Source organism: Bos indicus, chromosome 19 (assembly GCF_029378745.1).
Source record: "Bos indicus isolate NIAB-ARS_2022 breed Sahiwal x Tharparkar chromosome 19, NIAB-ARS_B.indTharparkar_mat_pri_1.0, whole genome shotgun sequence".
Lineage (NCBI taxonomy): Eukaryota > Metazoa > Chordata > Mammalia > Artiodactyla > Bovidae > Bos > Bos indicus.
In genome coordinates, this window is record NC_091778.1 from 18328220 (window position 1) to 18346154 (window position 17935).

A 17935-nucleotide genomic window follows, 5' to 3' on the forward strand; every position below is an offset into this window, starting at 1 on the left:
ACTACTTAGTGTGGTGGTCACGCTTTGAAGTGAAGAGGTCCTTGGTTCTCGGGTCCAGGCCTTGCTCTTATTAGCTGTGTGGCCTTGAGCATGTGAGTTTCACCTCTCTGAATGTCAATTTCTTTATCTGTAAAATAAGGATGATGAAAATAATAGCTTCGTGTTAATAAGCATTGTGAAATGTCTGAATGAAGGAATTGAAGAAGCAATGGAAATTCACCGGTACACTCATGGATCAAATGTGGAACACTACTCTCCATTAAGAAAAAAGTCAACAGAAAACTGTCACATTGATAAGAACGTTGCCAGAAACCTGGGCACGTTGGGAGGGAAGGAATTTATCGCTTCTAGAACAGTAGCCAGTCATCGCGTACTTTACACTTCAAAGAGCAAAAAGCTTGCAATGGTTCCATTTACATCCAGAGGCTCAGGGGAGAATGATAAGGATCCGAAGGAGATAATTTCCAAACTGCCGCTGTTTCCTTTGTCTCTGCCTATATTGATATTGTCTCGTCCATTATGATGGGAGAGCAGCATCTTGAATCTCAAATATGCACTGAGCACAGGCAGGGAAGACAGTGAGGGACTTATAAAGGACAGTTTAAAATTACAGTCAGATAATTATATTCTCTCGTAATTCAGACAGCGATTTGCTTGACAGTTTTTCAGCCCAGTCTGGCACCTCCTGGCAACCTGGAGCTGGAAAAAGTTTCAAATCGCAGAACAAATAATAATAACCACCACCACCAGCAAAGGAAAGTACTTGGCAGAGCTTCAGGGCAGCATTTTCCCGCTTGTTACTACATTTGATTGCTACAAGTATCCTGCAGGAGAAGCAGAGGAATCAAGGGCAGCTCTAGCTTTCCAGGTGCTCAGGTCAAAAATCTGGGCATCCTTTTTTTTTCTTTTTTACAAAGCCCACATCCAACCCACCAGCAAATTCTATTGGCTGTTGCATCAAAATATGCACAGAATCTGATCACTTCTCTACCACCACTGCCTCCCTACTCTGGGCATCCTCATCTCTTGCCTGGACCTTCCAGCTGTCTTCCTGTTTATGCCTTGGACCCACAATAGTCACTTCTTAACCCACTGGTCTCTCTGGAGTCCTTTAAAGACACGAGGCAGATGCTGTCACTTCTTCCCTCAAACCCCTCTATGAGTTTCCCATCTCATGTGAGTTGAACATGGAAATCACTAGAAGGTTCTATAAATTCTGTCACTGTCTCCACTTCAGCCACTCTGGCCTGCTTGCTGTTCCAAGAACAGTTTCAGCATCTGTTTTTTTCCTCTTTTCTTTTTCTGTACTATTGCATCTCTAGCATCTACAACTCTACTCAGTATTTGTCTAATGTAATGATTTCTTAAAATGAGCTCTGGGTTCTTCCCTGGCCATCCAGTGGTTAAGACTTTGCCTTCCAATGCAAGAAGTGTGGGTTCAATTCCTGGTCTGGGAGCTAAGCTTCCACATGCCTCAAGGCCAAAAATTCAAAACACAAGGCAGAAGTAATATTGTAACAAATTCAATAAAGACTTTTAAAATGGTCCACATTAAAAAAAAAAAAAAAAACTTAAAAAAAAACAAGTTCTGAAGTCAGACCACATGGGTTTGCATTTCAGATCCATTACTTCCTCACTGTGTGACCCTGATTGGTCTCCTCATCTGTAAAATGGGCATCAGAGAGATACCTTTGTCCTAGGTGCCATGAGTTGAGTCGTATCCCAAAAGATATTTCCAAGTCCTAACCCCTGGAACCCACGAATACATGAAAATAGTCTTTGAAGATACGAATGAGCTAAGGATCTCAGCATGATATCATCCTGGATTTTGGGTGCATCCTAAATCCAGTGGTTGGTATCCTTGAGAGGAAGGAAAGTAGGATGTGAGCCCCAGGGGAGAGAGTTGTGGAGGCTGAGGAGTGCTGGGAGCCATCAACGGCTGGAGGAGGTAAAGATGGATTCTCCCTACCTCCCTCCAAGGGAGCACAGCCCAGCCAATGGTGCGCCTGCTATGGCGGCTTCCCTGGTGGCTCAGTGGCAAAGAATCCACCTGCCAATGCAGGAGACACAGGTTCGATACCGGATCCGGGAGGATCCCACATGCTGAGGAGCAAATGAGCTTGTGCATCATACCTACTGAGCCTGGGCTCTGGAGACCCGTAGCCGAAACTACTGAGGACCCTGCACCCTGGAGTCGTGGTCTGCAACAGGAGAAGCCCCCGCTGTGAGAAGCCCGCACACCTCAGCTAGAGGGTAGCCCCCACCAGCTGCAACTAGAGAAAAGCCTGAGCGGCAACGAAGACCCAGCACAGCCAAAAATAAATAAATAAATGGTTTTTTTAATAAAAATCATCCAGCTAGATTTCAGACTTCTGGTCTCTGAAACTTTGAGACAATAAACTTGGGCTGATTTGTTACATCAGCTCCAGGAAACTAACACAATAGGGTCGTTGAAAGGCAGTAATGATCTTATCTATATAAAGAGTGGTACAGTAAGTAGCTCTCTCAGTGTCAGCTGTTAGTATTAGCCCTATTTTACAGACAATGGAACCAAAGTGCTGACAAAATAAATGACTTATCCGAGAGCTCTCTGCTGCTGTGTGTTGGGTCAGAGGTCAGAATTCAGCTTCTGCTGGGTTGCCTGGCATTGTGATGCAGATGACCTCTGGCTACTAGTAGTCCCAGTGAAGTCTCTCCTTTTTTTTAGTTTTTTAAAATAACTATTTATTATTTTTGACCGCACTGGGTCTTCATGGCTGTGCAGGCTTTTCTCTAGTTGCGGCGAGTGGGACCACTCTCTGGTTGTGATGGGGGTGCTTCTCATTGCGGTGGCTTCTCTTGTTGCAGAGCACAGGCTCTAGGGCATGCGGGCTCAGGAGTTGCGGTACACGGGCTCAGTAGTTTTGGCTCCCGGGGTTTAGAGCTCAGGCTCAGTACTTGCGGCACACGGGCTTAGTTGCCCTGAAACATGTGGAATCTTCCCAGATCAGGGATCGAACTCATGTCTCCTGCATCAGCAGGTGGATTCTCTACCACTGAGCCCCAGTGAAGTCTCTTCCAGCTCCTAATAGTCTATGAATTGGCCAGATGCTTGCCAACAAAGGGATTTGTCTTTTTTCCTCAGTCAACCAAAACTCCCCAAAGAGGCTCTGCATTGCTAAAGTATATCCAGATGTGAAACAGGGCACGCCCTGGCGACCTCACAGTTCGCCCACAGAGACCAGAAGGAGCAGAGCATTTAGCCAATCAGACTTGCCTGGTAGGGTCCCCAGTGCCGCATGACCATGTGAGCCTGCAGGCTGGTCGCTTCACACAACTCCCCACACAAGGGCTCAGGGAATATGCCTGGATGTCGTCTGGAGATGGGATTCTGGCCAAGAGTCGGGGGCTTCAAGAAGCATGATTTCTAGGGGCTTTCCTAGCGGTCCATTGTCTAAGAGTTGGCCTTCCAGTGCTCAGGGCATGGGTTCCATTCCTGGTCTAGGAATTAAGATTCCACATGCTGCAAGCCCAAAAAACCAGAACATAAACAAAAAGAAGCAATACTGTAACAAATTCAATAAAGACTTAAAAGAAGCACAGTTTCTAAACATCATAGGGTCCCCCAAATAGCTGAATGAGTCCTCCCCATCATGGTTTCCAATAGAAATTTTCCATGAAAAATCAGCCAGCCTGAAATCACTGCCAAAGACTTGTGATTCCTGGACCAGTAGACAGAGAGCGAGATGGGGGAATGAAGGGAGATTTCAAATGAAACCATTCCCTCCGCCCACTTGGCCAGCACCCGATCCCGGGAAGGGATGTTGAATTTCTTCAAGACGTACTGCCTTTGTTCAGAGCGTGCTGGGAACAGAGGGTCTAGCCGAGGGGAGGGACCCGGCAGGAATGAATGCAGGGTAATGCTCTCCACCTCCCACCTGGTCACTGTCACTCAGACAGTGCTCCCCGCCTCCTCCTTTGTGAGACCTGGGATAGACGGGGGACTTCACTGAGCTCTGGAGGCTAACAATATAGCTAGCAAACTACCTTTTGCAAGAGAAGTGCACCTCGTTAGGAAAACTGGCTGCATGCCAGAGAATCTTGCTTCCTTGACAGGTGGAGTCTGATCACCCTCTCCTGATGGAGACATGGTGCTGGGGGTGGGGTCTGTTATCCAGAAACGCAGTGTGTAGTTCTCAAGCAAAAGTACAACCAGATTCTGAAAGAGAGCCTCTAAGACAAACAGAAAAGCATTTCTCAGCCTGTGCCAAAGGTAAAGCTGAAATAAGGACCAGGGCGAAGAGCACTGGGCAAAACAGTTGGGTGACTAAGAGGTGGTTGGAGGGGGTGGGTGATGCTGGGATGCTCCAAGGTAAAGTGTTGATACAAAGTAGTTACACTTGCAATTCTGGAGTCAGATATCCTGCTTGGATTCAAATACAACCTCAACCATTTTGTAGCTCTGTGACTAAGGCAAAATCTCCTAACGGCTTAGCTTCCATTACCTTACTCATGAAATGAAGTTTGCAGAGATTGCCTGAGTGCTGTCACTCCAGTTAGGTCTGTCTCTTTGCCACCGCATGAACTATAGCCTGCCAGGCTTCTCTGTCTGTGGAATTCTCCAGGCATGAATACTGGAGTGGGTACCATTCCCTTCTCCAAGGGATCTTCCCAACTCAGGAATTGAACCTGCGTCTCTTTACTGTCTGAGCCACCAGGGAAGCCCAGAAACTACTTAGTGCCTGGCATATAAAAGGTACTCAATGAATATTGGCAATTACTCCTAACACAGTTATTATTGTGAGTAGATCCATTGAAAGGCTTGGGATGGGCTGGATGCTGAAGCCTGACAATCAGAAGCATCCTTGCTTCTGCCTAAACTTCTTGTTTCATCTTCCCACCCTGGGCGATGGCAAAAAGTCACTATATGGAGAATGCCTACCAAGATGGAGGACCAAGACTGAATAGCGAGGATGGTGATGGGGGAACAAGAGAAGAAGCAAGGGCATTTTGTATGTTGAGGGCATTTGTATGTTGGTCTACTGCTCAGTGGTCTCAAGTGATGTTTCTGAAAGTTGGAAATTAGTAGAACTATTGTTAGCCAAGTCCTGTTTTCAGTGAATGGGGATTTCAGGTCAAGATCTTATAGTCAACCTTTAAATAGTTTTCTGGCCATTCTTTTCCAGAATATGTTTACTCCTCGGAGAATGTGAGGGGAGGCTAGGCTTCTTAAAGCAGAGGTGGCCTTATTACTTGGGCTTCCCTGGTAGCTCAGACAGTAAAGAATTCTCCTGCAGTGCAGGAAACACAGGTTCAATCCCTGGGTCAGGGAGATCTCCTGGAGAAGGGAATGGCAACCCACTCCAGTATTCTTGCCTGGAGAATCCCATCGACAGAGGAGCCTGGCCTTATTCTTTATCTAGAAAGCCACGGGAGGCAAACAAGGAAATCTAGGAAAGAGTTACAGATACACTGAAAATTGTTGCAGATTAGCTATCTCTGAGGAAATCTATAATCAATTCCTACTTTTTTTTTTCTTTTTGCTGTACCATGCAGCTTGTGGGATCTTAGTTCCTCAACCAGGGATCAAACCTGGGCCCTGGCAGTAAAAGTGCCAAGTCCTAACCACTGGACCATCAGGGAATACCCACCAATTCCTACTTTCATTCCACAAATACTCCCTGCATTCCTCCTATGGGAGAAGAAAACTAGACCCTAAGAAGGCCATGATGATACCTGCATCAGAGCCCCACCAAATGGAAAGAAAGAACCGGTCAACAAATGCTTAAAGTGGATGTGACTTATGATCAAAGTCAGAAGGGAAGGAGCTTCCAAGCAGAAGAACTAACTCAGCAGCTGTTTGAACAGAGCATGAGTTTTAGCATCAGTTCAGTCCGGGTTTCAGCCTCTGGCTGCATCACCTATGAGCTTTGAAAACCCGTACAAGCCTCTTCACTTCGCAGCCTTCCTTTCTTCACCTGTAATACAGCACAGCTACCATCTCTGGGGTTGTAGAGAGGATGGTTTGCGATAACATATAATGTCGCTCAGACAGTGGCACATGGTAGAGATGCAACAAAAATCTGTTCTTTCCACTGGAGGGGATCCAGAAAAGACTTTCTAAAGAAGGAGCCATTTAGGCAGGATCCGAAGGAGGAGTACGGGCCTTGCCAGGTAGAGTGGGATGCTTTTCGAGGATGCTTTCCACAATATTGTGATTTCTGCCCAACTTTTCAGGAACCCATATGCCCACTGACTGACAGTAATTTTACAAAGCCAGACGTGTCTGTATTCTTTCGTGATCCAAAAAGAAAAACTCTTTTTATTTTTTGGTACTTAACGGTTGTTTTGTGGTAGTTACAAAACGTCCTCTAACTGCCAGCTACGCATCCGCCAAAAATATCACTGGGGGCATTATACGTGCCAAGAAACTAAAAGGAAGGCAGGAACTGGTTTCCTTCCATTAAAGCCAAGCGGTCTTGAGGTGGAAAACTAGCACTGAGGCTGAAGAAGAGGTACCCGAGCGGACAGCTGCGCGCTGGGGTCCCCTGCCGCCTGCATGGATGGCTGTGCACCAAGGCGCTGGTGCTTTGCGGACTGCGCTCGGCTGCAGGGACCCATTAGTATCCAAGCTGCCCGTGAGCTTCTATTTCTCATGCACCTGAAATTCTGACCAAGGTGAGGAAAGAAATAAGAGAAAGCTCTCTCCCGGGGTTCGGGGCCGAGATCAGGGAAGCAACCTCAGTGGTGTCTCGGGCATGGCAATCCCAGGTGCGGGCTGTGGGTGCTACTGCAGGGAGGCCAGAGGGAAGCGTGGTCCACGGTGACAACGAGCTGATCGGCTCATGCGTGTCTGTGCGTGCGCAAAGCGCACATGCATGCACGCAGTCTCCCAGCCCTCCATGGCGCTATCCCCTGCTGGGCTGTGTCATCTTCCAGAGTGAGCGCTGGAAACTCATCTCACCTCTAGTTGGTGGGGAGCATCAGAGAAGGGGGTGGTGCCTGTCTGCCTGTCCTCCCAGATCTCAGACTGGTCTCACTCTGCCTGGACTGCCCTCCCCCATCTCCTTTCCTGAACTTAAGGCTCAGTTCAAATGCCACTGCCTGGTCAACTGGACTGTAAGAGCCAGAGAATAGGGATTCTACGGTCTTATTCACCATCTGTCCCTGGTGTTCAGCGCAGCTCCTGACACATAGTAGGTGCTCAGTAAAACTCATGTCAAGTGAGTGACATGCCCAGTCTTCTCTAGTTCCTTTGTCCCATTAAGGGTGGAACTTCTAATTTCTCAGCCCCGTGTTTCATATCACATAACTGTTTCCATGCTTGTCTTCTCATCTAAACTAGGGACTCTTAACCGAGGGCCCACAGGTAAGTTTCAGGGGAATTCAGACACCCTGAAATGTACACAGAACGTGTGTGTGTGTGCACACACACGCATGCACCTAGGTTCATCTTTTTCTGGAGGGAAAGTCCCAGCTCTGACCAGGTTCTTGTGATTAGAATAAGGTTGGAAACTAGACTAGTCTGCAGAGGCCTGGGCTGTGCCCACTCGGAGGCCAGGGTCCTGGCTAGCACAATGCTTGATACACAGTAGGTGATCAGGATGTGTTCGCTGAGTGAGTGAGTGAGAGAATGGTCTTAAGCCCTGACTCCGGCCTCCACCATCACCAGATTCCCAGACATGGATTCCTCCAGTCACACCACTGCCAGCACCACCCACCCATCAACTGATGGATGATAACTGCATCACAGCAAGTCAGAGCAGGCCATGTGTCTCTGAGCCTCGGTTCCCTCACCTGTGAAATTGGAGATAAGTCTTGCTCTGCCTACACTCCTAAATGGTCATCATGATCAAATGAAATAATAGGTTCTTTCACTCACATTCCGGAGAAGGCAATGGCACCCCACTCTAGTACTCTTGCCTGGAAAATCCCATGGACGGAGGAGCCTGGTAGGCTGCAGTTCACGGGGTCGCTAGGAGTCGGACACGACTGAGCGACTTCACTTTCACTTTTCACTTTCATGCATTGGAGAAGGAAATGGCAATCCACTCCAGTGTTCTTGCCTGGAGAATCCCAGGGACAGGGGAGCCTGGCAGGCTGCTGTCTATGGGGTCTCACAGAGTCGGACACAACTGAAGTGACTTAGCAGCAGCAGCAGTCACCCACATTCAAGAAATCCTTATTGAGCCCCCTCTGCACCAGGCTCTGGAGGTATGAAGAGAAAGGAGATATACAACCTGCCCTCAATGAGCTCATAATCTAATGGGGGAGACCGACAAGTGACCAGTTTCAACATGATGTGGAAACTGTGACCGCACTAGAGGAAAGCTCACAGGCTGCCAACCTGAAAAGTTAAAAAATGGAGACCTCTCAGGGACTTCCCTAGCGGTCCAGTGGTTAAGACGCCATGCTTCCGCTGCAGGTGGCACAATCCCTAGTCAAAGAATTAATATCCAGCACACCACATGGCTAGAAACATTTTCTTAAAAATGGAGGCAGCTCAGAGGAGAAACAGAGATCTGAAGGATGAATGAATGTTAGCTAGAGAAGGAGAGATAAAGCGCATTCTAGGAAGGGGAAACAGCCGGTGCGAAGGCCAGGAGGCAAGAATACGGCACCTTTCTGGGGCTCCCAGCTTGCTCAGCACACAGTAGGAGAGTCAGAGAGACAGGCTGGAGGCATGATCAGGGACAGGATCATACAGGGATGCCAAAATTGGTCTTTTTCCAGAAAACAGTGGGGAGGGCTTTTGAGTCAAGGCATTGAAAAATGCAGATTTGTATTTTAGAAAGCTGACTCTTGGCTACAAGATAGAGAGCTCATTGGAAAAGCAAGATGCAGAGGACCAAGACTAGTCAGGAGCAAAAGGTAGCCATCCGGGGAAGAGGTGAGGGTGGCGTGCAGACTCGGGGCACAGAATGGAGTCCGCAGACGCCAGGTCAGTGGCAGCAACCAGACCTGATGAATTAATGAGAAAGCGTTTATAGATCAAAAGGGCGGCTTCTTCAATATAGTAGCGCTTCCTCATTCTGTATGTGGGAGCCACGTGAAGTCATTTCAGCCTGCCACAGGCTCCACACGGCTAGGCTTTCTAGTTTCAAAAGAAGGGGAAGGGCCTTTTCTTTCTATCTGTGAATTCTTTTATCTCTATGGTCATACAGAGGCAAAACCACTTAGGAACAGTCAAGAGGAAAGGAGTGCTTTTGAAAATAAAGTGACATTAACTCAGGACAGTGTTTGGAAATTGGGGGACCTAAAAGATGCACAGAAATTGCTTTTTGCCAGCAGCTTGGAAGAAGTGCCTAGAAATGCCCCCTAAACAGATCGGGAGGAAAAAAGCATTTCAGCCCAGATCAGACCATGGGTTAAAAATGATGCAAAAGATCAGTGTCAGAGAGAAAGAATTTGAGAAAGAAAAATGCCTAATCAGTATCAATTTAATAGGCCACTTAAACAGTAAAAGAAGAAATGTTGATGTTCTATGGTGGCGATTTTATAATCACTGGAGTACTTAGCTTCATGTAAGCCATCTCATATTCATTAGAAATAAGAGGAATTTTATTCATTGGAAAGAACTCTTCAATTTACAACATCTTAATTGCTCAGGGGTTTAAATTCTGATAAAGGAAGCTCATTGTTTGTAAAATTTCCTTTTTAATTAAAAAAATTTTTTAATTTATTTATTTTGGGCTGCACTGGGTCTTCGTGGCTTCGCACAGGCTTTCTCTAGCTGCAGCGAGCAGGGACTACTCTCTCATTGTGGTGCATGGGCTTCTTCTTGCTGTGGCTTCTCTCGTTGCAGAGCACAGGCTCTAGGGAATGCAGGCTTCAGTAGTGCTGGCTCACAGCCTTAGCTGCCTCACTGCATGTGGGATCTTCCAGGACCAGGGATTGAACCTGTGTTGCCTGCATTGGCAGGTGGATTCTTAACAACTGGACCACCAGGGAGATTCAGAAGCTCCATTTTCTGTGGGTGTGGGGGAGTCAGGCAGCGGGGAGAATTTGTTCATTATGATAAAGACACTGGGGTTGGTATGGAGCTTGGTGGCTGCATCAGGAAGAATGGGCTGGATTATGGTTGGTAAGAAACAACCCCCGAATCTTGGTGGCTTAACGCAACATAATCTGGTTTCTGGCTCATGTTTTGTGTCCAGTGTGGCTCCACAGCAGGTCACTCAGGGATCCAGACTCCATCTCCGTGTGACCAAAAGTCACAGTGCAGGGGCGTGCAGCCCTACCCTACCACATGCCTGGGAGGAGAAGACTGTGGAGAGGCCCACTGACTGCCCAGCGGCACAAAGCCATCGAGCCCTTCACACCCCCACTAAGACGGCAGCACTTCAAAAGCAGGGCCCAGCTCATGAGTCTTGGTCCCACCAAGACAGTGCCTCTTCCAGAGTACATGATGGTGGATTTTTGACAAATGTGTGAAGGAATGTATTGACACGTGGATCTGATTTTCAGAACTTGTTGAGCTTTTCTAAATGTGTAGGTCCTGAGAAGTCTGCCTATGTTCTTTCAGCCAATTTTCCTTCAAAATTTTCTGAGTCCCCAGAAGGGAACACATCTGGTTTCCTGAAGCCTCCAGAGCAGACGCCCGAGGCAAGGGAGGGACTCTGAAGTCTCTACTTCCACCAGGCTAATGGAGCAGCTAGCCTGTCAACGGTTTCATCACCGGGTTGTCTGGGACTCAGGAATTAGCCATCAGAGGCCAAGAGGGAGGAAAAAGAGTAGCATAGATGATGTCTTTATTTTGTGTTAGGCATGGTGCTGCCAGCTTTGCTGAGCTTTTCTCCTTTAAGCCTCACAGCCGCCCTGGAAGGAAGATGTTATGCTTCTCCTCCCCCACCCCATTTTCCCATTGAGAGAACTGATACTTGAGAAAAATAAGGCATTTGCCCAAGATCTCATGGCTACTAAGTGACTTAGAACCCAGGTCTGCCCTGCTCTAAGCCAGGCTTTGAACCACTGGGCTGACATCTGTCTTCTACAACCAGGTCGCACACAAGCTGCAAACCATTTTTTTTTTCTGAATTTCCAGCCATGTGTTGACAGGAAAAAAAATAATAATAATAATAAGGATTGAAATCTGAGAATTCTGTCTTATTCGAGGCATTACTGAGTTGAATGTACTGAGTTGGAAGAGCCTCTAAAAGTACTGAAACACGATATGGAATAAGCAGTGGGACTTCCAGATCTGGAGTCCTGAGAAGACATTTGAACTAGTGACAGAAATGTGCTAGGCAACACAAACCATGGCTTCAGTGAAATTTCCTAGGTAGGAAAAAAGATGTTCGTTTTTGCTGGCTGTTAGAGAGAACCAGGAGCAGAATAAGATGAAAAACTTGGGGTTTTCAAAACCTGGCACCATCTTGCTGCCCCTCAGGCTCAGAGATGATACATCAAACCATACCTGTGTGTTAAAAGACTTGATGCCTTCCTGGGCATTTAAATGCTGGCCTTTATGGAGCCAGAGCTAGCCTTGACTCTTGGGTATGTTGGTTGGGACCTATAAAGTCACACATCTGAAGTCCTGTGGAGTGGAAGAGGGAAAACCTAGAAACCCAGATCAAGTGGATGGTGCTCCATGTGTTGGGCTCATCACCAACAACTCCCAATTGGTCAGGGCTGTGCAGAGTGGGATGGGTTGCCTTAGGAAGTAGAGGGCTCCCCATCACAGCGAAAATGGGGTAAATATTTGACACCAACATTATAGAAAGGTGTATGATGATTGAGCCATCTGATCTTGAGTCCATTATGATCTGTGAGATCTTTGAATTCTTTCAGGCAGGAAGTTCTTAAGCTCTTCTGTTGGATTCCTGGATGTATTTTGTGTTTGTTTTTTGAGGGGTGGGGGTACAGGAAACACAGGGCCTCTTGTAATGTGTATGTGAGAGCTACACAAACATGCAGACAATTGCCTTGGTGGAACCTGCGTGACAGGAGACAGGCAATGCTACAAAAACAAAGTCTTAAAGGACTGAGGTCCCTTTCCCTCCTGTCTGCATTTGGAGAGCTGTCCTAAAGGACTTTCAGTTGACAGATTTTTCCTACTTGTGCCTTTAATTTTTCGAACTTATGCTCCCCCATCTCCTAGTCAAATAGTATTCTGCTTTTCAAATGACAATGGGAAGCCATTTCCTACTTGTAGGTAATTTAGAGATGAATCTTTTTATGACAGAAGCAACCTCCGATGGGTTCCAGATATCTAGACTTCTGCGTACTGAGTCTTCTAAATCAGGGTCCTGCCATTTGGCTCACCCACTTCCCCCATTAGATTTAAATCACCCTGCCGGTCATTTATACGAAAAAAAATTTTTTTAGGTGAATAAAACTAGAGGAAGAATGTACCAAAAGGATGTCTTGGCTACACTTGGTCCTCTTGGAAGGGCTCCCACATTACCACGTAATGACTGTGCATGTTTCCAGCGCTGCTGGGAGTATGGTCTTCTTTGTCAGTTCCATATTATTAGCTTCCAGAAAGCTCTCTCTCCTCCATTGCCTTCCTAGCACAGGACAAGATTGGCTCTGAAGTGGATTGACTCATCTTGGGGGTCTTGTGCATTTCCTGGTACAAAAGGGCACCAAGAGGCCCACTCAAGCCTGCAGAAATTATTCTTTCTGCACATATTGTTATGTATTATGCTTCTTCAGTGGTGTCCAGGAGCCTTCTTTCTGAGTGTGTGAAAAGACACTCACTTGGGACACAGCATGGGTTCTCTGACCCCAGGGCTTCCTGGGATCATCTCCATCAGCTGGAGGAGCACAAGAGACACTTGGGTTCTCTAAGTCCGGGTGGCGTTTTGGAAAGAGAAGAGCTTTGAAGGCAGACAGGCTTGGCTTCAAAGCCCAGCTCCCCTGCTTACTAGCTGTGTTATTCTGGGTCCATTATGTAACCTCCCTGAGCCTCTGGTTTCTTATTTGTGATAATAATAGTTAACTTTGAATGAGGGTTCGCTGTCTGCAAGGCCCTAAGCTAAGTGGTTTATATGCCTTGTCTAATTGAATCTTTACAGCAGATCTTGGGGTGATGTAAAGCATCTTTCTCCATTTCATTGCTTCAATCAAACACTGTCTCAGCATCACAGACTGTGGGAGAGGATTTGGAAGGAAGAGACACAGCAGAAGCTGATCATCCCTGGAGGTGGGGGGTGGGACCTGGGTGGGGGTGGGAGCTGGGTGTGTGTGGTCGCTGCAGAACCACCATCTTTGAAGATGGAAGACACCGTCTTCACCACTGGCCAAGGCTGGGTGAGGGGCCCACCTCTGTTCTCCCATCACCCCCTCTCTCCTTGCCTATTGCCATATCCATCCCTTCCACCCAACCAGACTGTGAGTCCCTTCAGGGCAGGGACTCTTTCTTATCTCTGAGTCCTCAGGACCTCCTGCAGTACCTGGCAGGTATCTGATGCTCAGTGAAGGAAGTTGAACAGAGGAATAAATAAAGGAATGAATCAGTCCATTTAGCTAGAAATACCTCTGACTAAGTCACTAAGATTCCAGTCCCAGCCCAGCCTTACCCTAGATAAGTAACTTCCGCTCTCTGTACCTCAGTTTCTTCTTCTGTGAAATGAGGGAATTAGAAAGGATAAGGTCTCAAGGTCCTCAGAGCTTGGCAACTTGGTAACATCTACAACCGCTAATCAGTACCAAGGGCTTCCCAGCTGGCTCAGTAGTAAAATCCACCTGCCAATGCAGGAGACACCTATTCAATCCCTGGGTCGGGAAGATCCCCAGAGAAGGAAACGGCAACCCACTCCAGTATTTCTGCCTAGAAAATCACATAGACAGAGGAGCCTGACGGGCTACAGTCCACGGGGTAGTAAAGAGTCGGACAGGACTAGGTACAAAGCACAGACAGACTGAGAAGTTCAAGAGCTTGCAGGTTCCAGGAAGTCTCCCTCTTTGAACAGTAGATAGCACAAGCTTGACCCAGGGAGGATGGAGAAGGATTCAGATGACCCACCCACTCAATGGGAAATCTCATTTTCCAGCTGGCACTCACATTGTGTCTATAGTGTAGACAGCCCTGCTCAGCACTATAGCACATTCAAAAGAACTGAGTTCCATCCCTGTGCTTTATGGGACATAGGACCTGTCTACAAACATCCATCATGCAGGGTGCATCAGGGGAAGAGTCTCAGGAGAGGTCTGAGCCATCGTGTTCTGCTATTCATAGGTAAATAGTGATAACATCTGGTTGGAGATGAGAAGGACTTCTTCCTCTAGGAAATGGCATTCAAAGGGCCCCAGAGGATGAGTTGGACTTGCACACATAGAGATTGAGGAAGACGTGTCAGGCAGAGGGCTTGGAGGTGGGCAAATGGGCCAGAAAATCCTTGTTTGGGAAATGGTAGATGATCTGGTTTTGCAGAGCACAGCATTTATCCAGGAGAGATGCCAAAAGAAGGCTGTGAGAGCTCAGCCCAAAACCCTATGGAGTAAGAGCTTAAACACCAGAGTGAGGAGTTTGTATCTAACGCAGAAGGCAGTGGGGAGACATTTAAGATTTTTGAATCCAGGAGTGAGAGCCAAGGTACCTTTGGAAAAATCCATTTGGCTTCATAAGTAGCAGTGTTTGGAGAGAAGAGATGCAAAAACTGGAAGTGGGAGATGGGGGACAATGCTGAGACTGTGGCAATGGTCCAGGGAGAAATTACAAGGAACTCAACTAGGGCGATGGTCGTGGTGCTCAGAAGCTAGAAGCAGAATTGGGAGCCACTGTGGGAGGAAGCCCTGTAGCTTGCTAAGTGACTCCAGAGGTCAAGAGAGGAGTCCCCAAGCTTCCCTGGTGGTTCGGTGGTTAAGAATCTGCCTGCCAGTGCAGGGGACACCAGTTCGATCCCTGGTCTGGGAAGATTGGACATGCCACAGGGCAACAAAGCCCCTACAGCACAACTATTGAGCCCACACTCTAGAGCCCGTGAGCTGCAACTACAGGGCCCCGGTGGGCTGCAAGTACTGAAACCCACACACCTAGAGCTTGAACTCTCCACCCAGAGAAGCCACCGCAGTGAGATGCCCAAGTGTAACCCCCACCTCATGGCAACTAGAGAAAGCCCATGCACAGCAACAAAGATCTAGTGTAACCAAAAATAAAATTAAAAAAAAAAATTTTTTTTTAAAGGAGTCCCATCTACCTCTCAGGCTTCGGTTATGGCTGACTTGCCATTTGTGTGCAGAAGTACAACCAAGAGAAATGACGGAAGGAGGAGAGGCTGATTCAATGGCATCAGGGCTGGTGAAGGCGGAGATGCAGATGGCAAATGTGTTTGGGACATGTTAAGTGTCACGTGCCAGACTGATGCTTGGAGCTGGATCATGTGATCAGGCAGTGCGCACCTACTATGTGCCTAACTCCATGGGAATCTTTGTAGGCATCGGCTCACTTAGTCCTCCACAACCTGCCTGGGAGACAGGCACTCCTCTCCCTTCAGCCGTAAGATACTGTGATGCTGTGATTCCAGTCTGTTACCAAATGATGCTCTTTTCATCAGAGCAAGTCAAATTCTGCCTCTTTCTTGAGCTCTTCGGAGGAAACAAACAAATCGCTGTCATCTCTAAAGCTTTAGTGAAATCTGACATCCCCTGATGAGTTGTCAAGATGCTTTCTGCAGAGCTGGCTCTGTGCTATGCCATTCTGCTCCCCTCGTGCAGGAGAGCAGAGTTCTGTTTGCTCCGACTCTGGGCTCCGCCGGCTGTCTTAGACCTCACTGTATTTCCTTCAGCCCATCTCCTTCCAGTCACTGCAAAGATGAGGCCAGGAGGGGCGGGCCTTACTTGAAGCCCTAGGGAAGCAGGTCCTGATTTCACTCAGGAGTCTTGGGGCATGTGGCGTGCCAGGACCTCAGTGATCCTGCAGTTGGGGCGAGGGGACAGGCTTCTAGGGCCCCAGAAACAAGGAGGGGGGCAACCACTTCTTCATTTTCCCAGCTAACTGTCCCCCACAGTACTTGGTCACTGTCCTTTGAAACTATTTTTTAATATTAAATATTTTTAATTTAATATTTTACAATATTATTTTATTTGGCAGCCCTAGATCTTAGCTGCAGCACACAGGATCTTCCACCTTTAATTGTGGCATTTGAACTCTTACTTTTGGCATTTGAGATCTAGTTCCCTGACCGGGGATTGAAACCCCAGACCCCCTGCTTTGGGAATGCAAAGTCGTAGCCACTGGACCACCAGGGAAGTCCCTCCCCTTTGAAATTTGACCTTCAACTTTGCGTTCATTAGCTACATTCTTAGATCATTTCTCCCTCTAGACTATGAGCTACTTGAGAGCAGAGAAGGCAAGGAAAGGAAGTAATGTTTCATTAGCACCTATTAGGGGTCGAACAAAATGCTGTCACTTTACAGCTCTTAGAATATTTCATCCTTACAACAACCTGATGGAAGGAATTCTCATGCCCACTTTCCAGATGCAAAAATTTAAGATTAAAGCAATTGAGTGAATTCAGAAAAGCTATTAGACAAGTGCCTGGCGCAAATGTTCTATCAATTATAGCAATTATTACTGAATAGCTTGTCACAGGACTCGGAGCCTGGAATTCAGTCCCGTGTGGACTGTGTCCAGAGTCCATGCACCCTTCATCCCTCAGGGTATCTCAGTGTCCACTGTAGGAATTTAGAATGTGCTTACCAGTGGACCCTTTATCTTTTTCATGTATATTCTTGACCCTTCCACACCCTGCACAAGGCTTGGAATATCTCATCGCATCTCCAATAATTCATTATTCAGTGAATGATTCGTTGACTGAATGAAGGTGTGCATGTGTGTGCAGCTGGGTGTGTAGTTGTGTGTGTGTGTGTGTAGTTAGATGTGTCACTGTGGGTGTTGGGGGATTGTGTGCATGTGTATGTGTGTTAATGGTTTGGGACAGCTTTTCTTGGAGAAGCTCATGAGCTCTCTTCAATGTCACTGCCACCCCTGCTAAGATTTGGGCCACAAGGCGTTGGGTCAGTGACTGGAGGAAGTTCTGCCAATTACCCTCCAATTACACCCCTGCCCCACCACTACCACCCACCATCCCTGCGGTAAGTCCCACTGGAAAGACCTCAGTGAGCCCTTGAATCAAGGGGAGAGCCTGGAAGACAGCAGCTCATCAGAATCCCAGCAAGGTTACCGAGTCGCCTAAATATGGAAACTGCCACCCTGCCAAAAGGGAGATGAGCTCATGTCAGCTACAAACACAGAGCCCAGGGCGGGCAGGCCGGGAGGAGACATGACGGGACTGGTGACCAGACACGTGTGCTGGGCTCAGACTGGCCCTGGGCCAGGCCCAGGTGAGAAAAAAGCCTGCTGGGAATTTGGAAGCCAGCCTCCGGAGAGCGGGGGTTGGGGGGTGGGGAGAGTGGTGCAGGGTGCAGGCTTTGTGGCCAGGACGCGTGTGCCCACCAGTTCTACTTATGTGACCTTGAGTAAGGCACTCAGCCTCCCAGAGCCCTGGTTTACTCCCCTAGAAAGTGAGGTCAACTGCAGTTGAAGGTCTAAGGATCCTCCTACCAGAGGGTTTTGCCAGGCTGTTCCCTCTACACTTTTCCCCAAGGCGTGAACATGGGCTGTTCTTCATCCCCCTTTGAATCTTTAATTCCCTGGGGTCTAGTGGTTAAGACTTCACCTTCTAAAGCAGGGAATGTGTGTTCCATTCCCGGACAGGGAGCTAAAATCCCACATGCCTTGTGGCCAAAAAAGCAAAAGATAAAACAGAAACAAAACAAATTCAATAAAGATATTAAAAATGGTCTACATATTAATTAAAAAATCTTTAAAACAAAATAAGAAATGTGACCTTCTCAGTGAGTCTGTGCTAAGCATCTACTTAAGACTGTGACCAGCCCTGACATTTTTGGGTCCCCCTTCCCTGCCTTCGCATGTTTTCATAGTCCTTTTCTCCCCATGGCATTTATCATCTGATGTGTTATATATCTTACTTGTTCTTTATCCCCACTA

The 17935-nt window shown here is 47.4% G+C and overlaps 1 protein-coding gene and 1 non-coding gene across 2 annotated transcripts in view; one reads left to right on the plus strand and one right to left on the minus strand.

The window, feature by feature from the left end:
* Positions 1-17935, plus strand: part of LOC109573181 (acid-sensing ion channel 2) — a 296000-nt gene that overhangs the window by 127037 nt on the left and 151028 nt on the right. The gene's annotated exons all lie outside the window — the stretch shown is intronic.
* TRNAK-UUU (transfer RNA lysine (anticodon UUU)) lies at positions 5551-5622 on the minus strand. The gene has a single exon. It is a non-coding gene; the product is annotated as a tRNA-Lys (tRNA).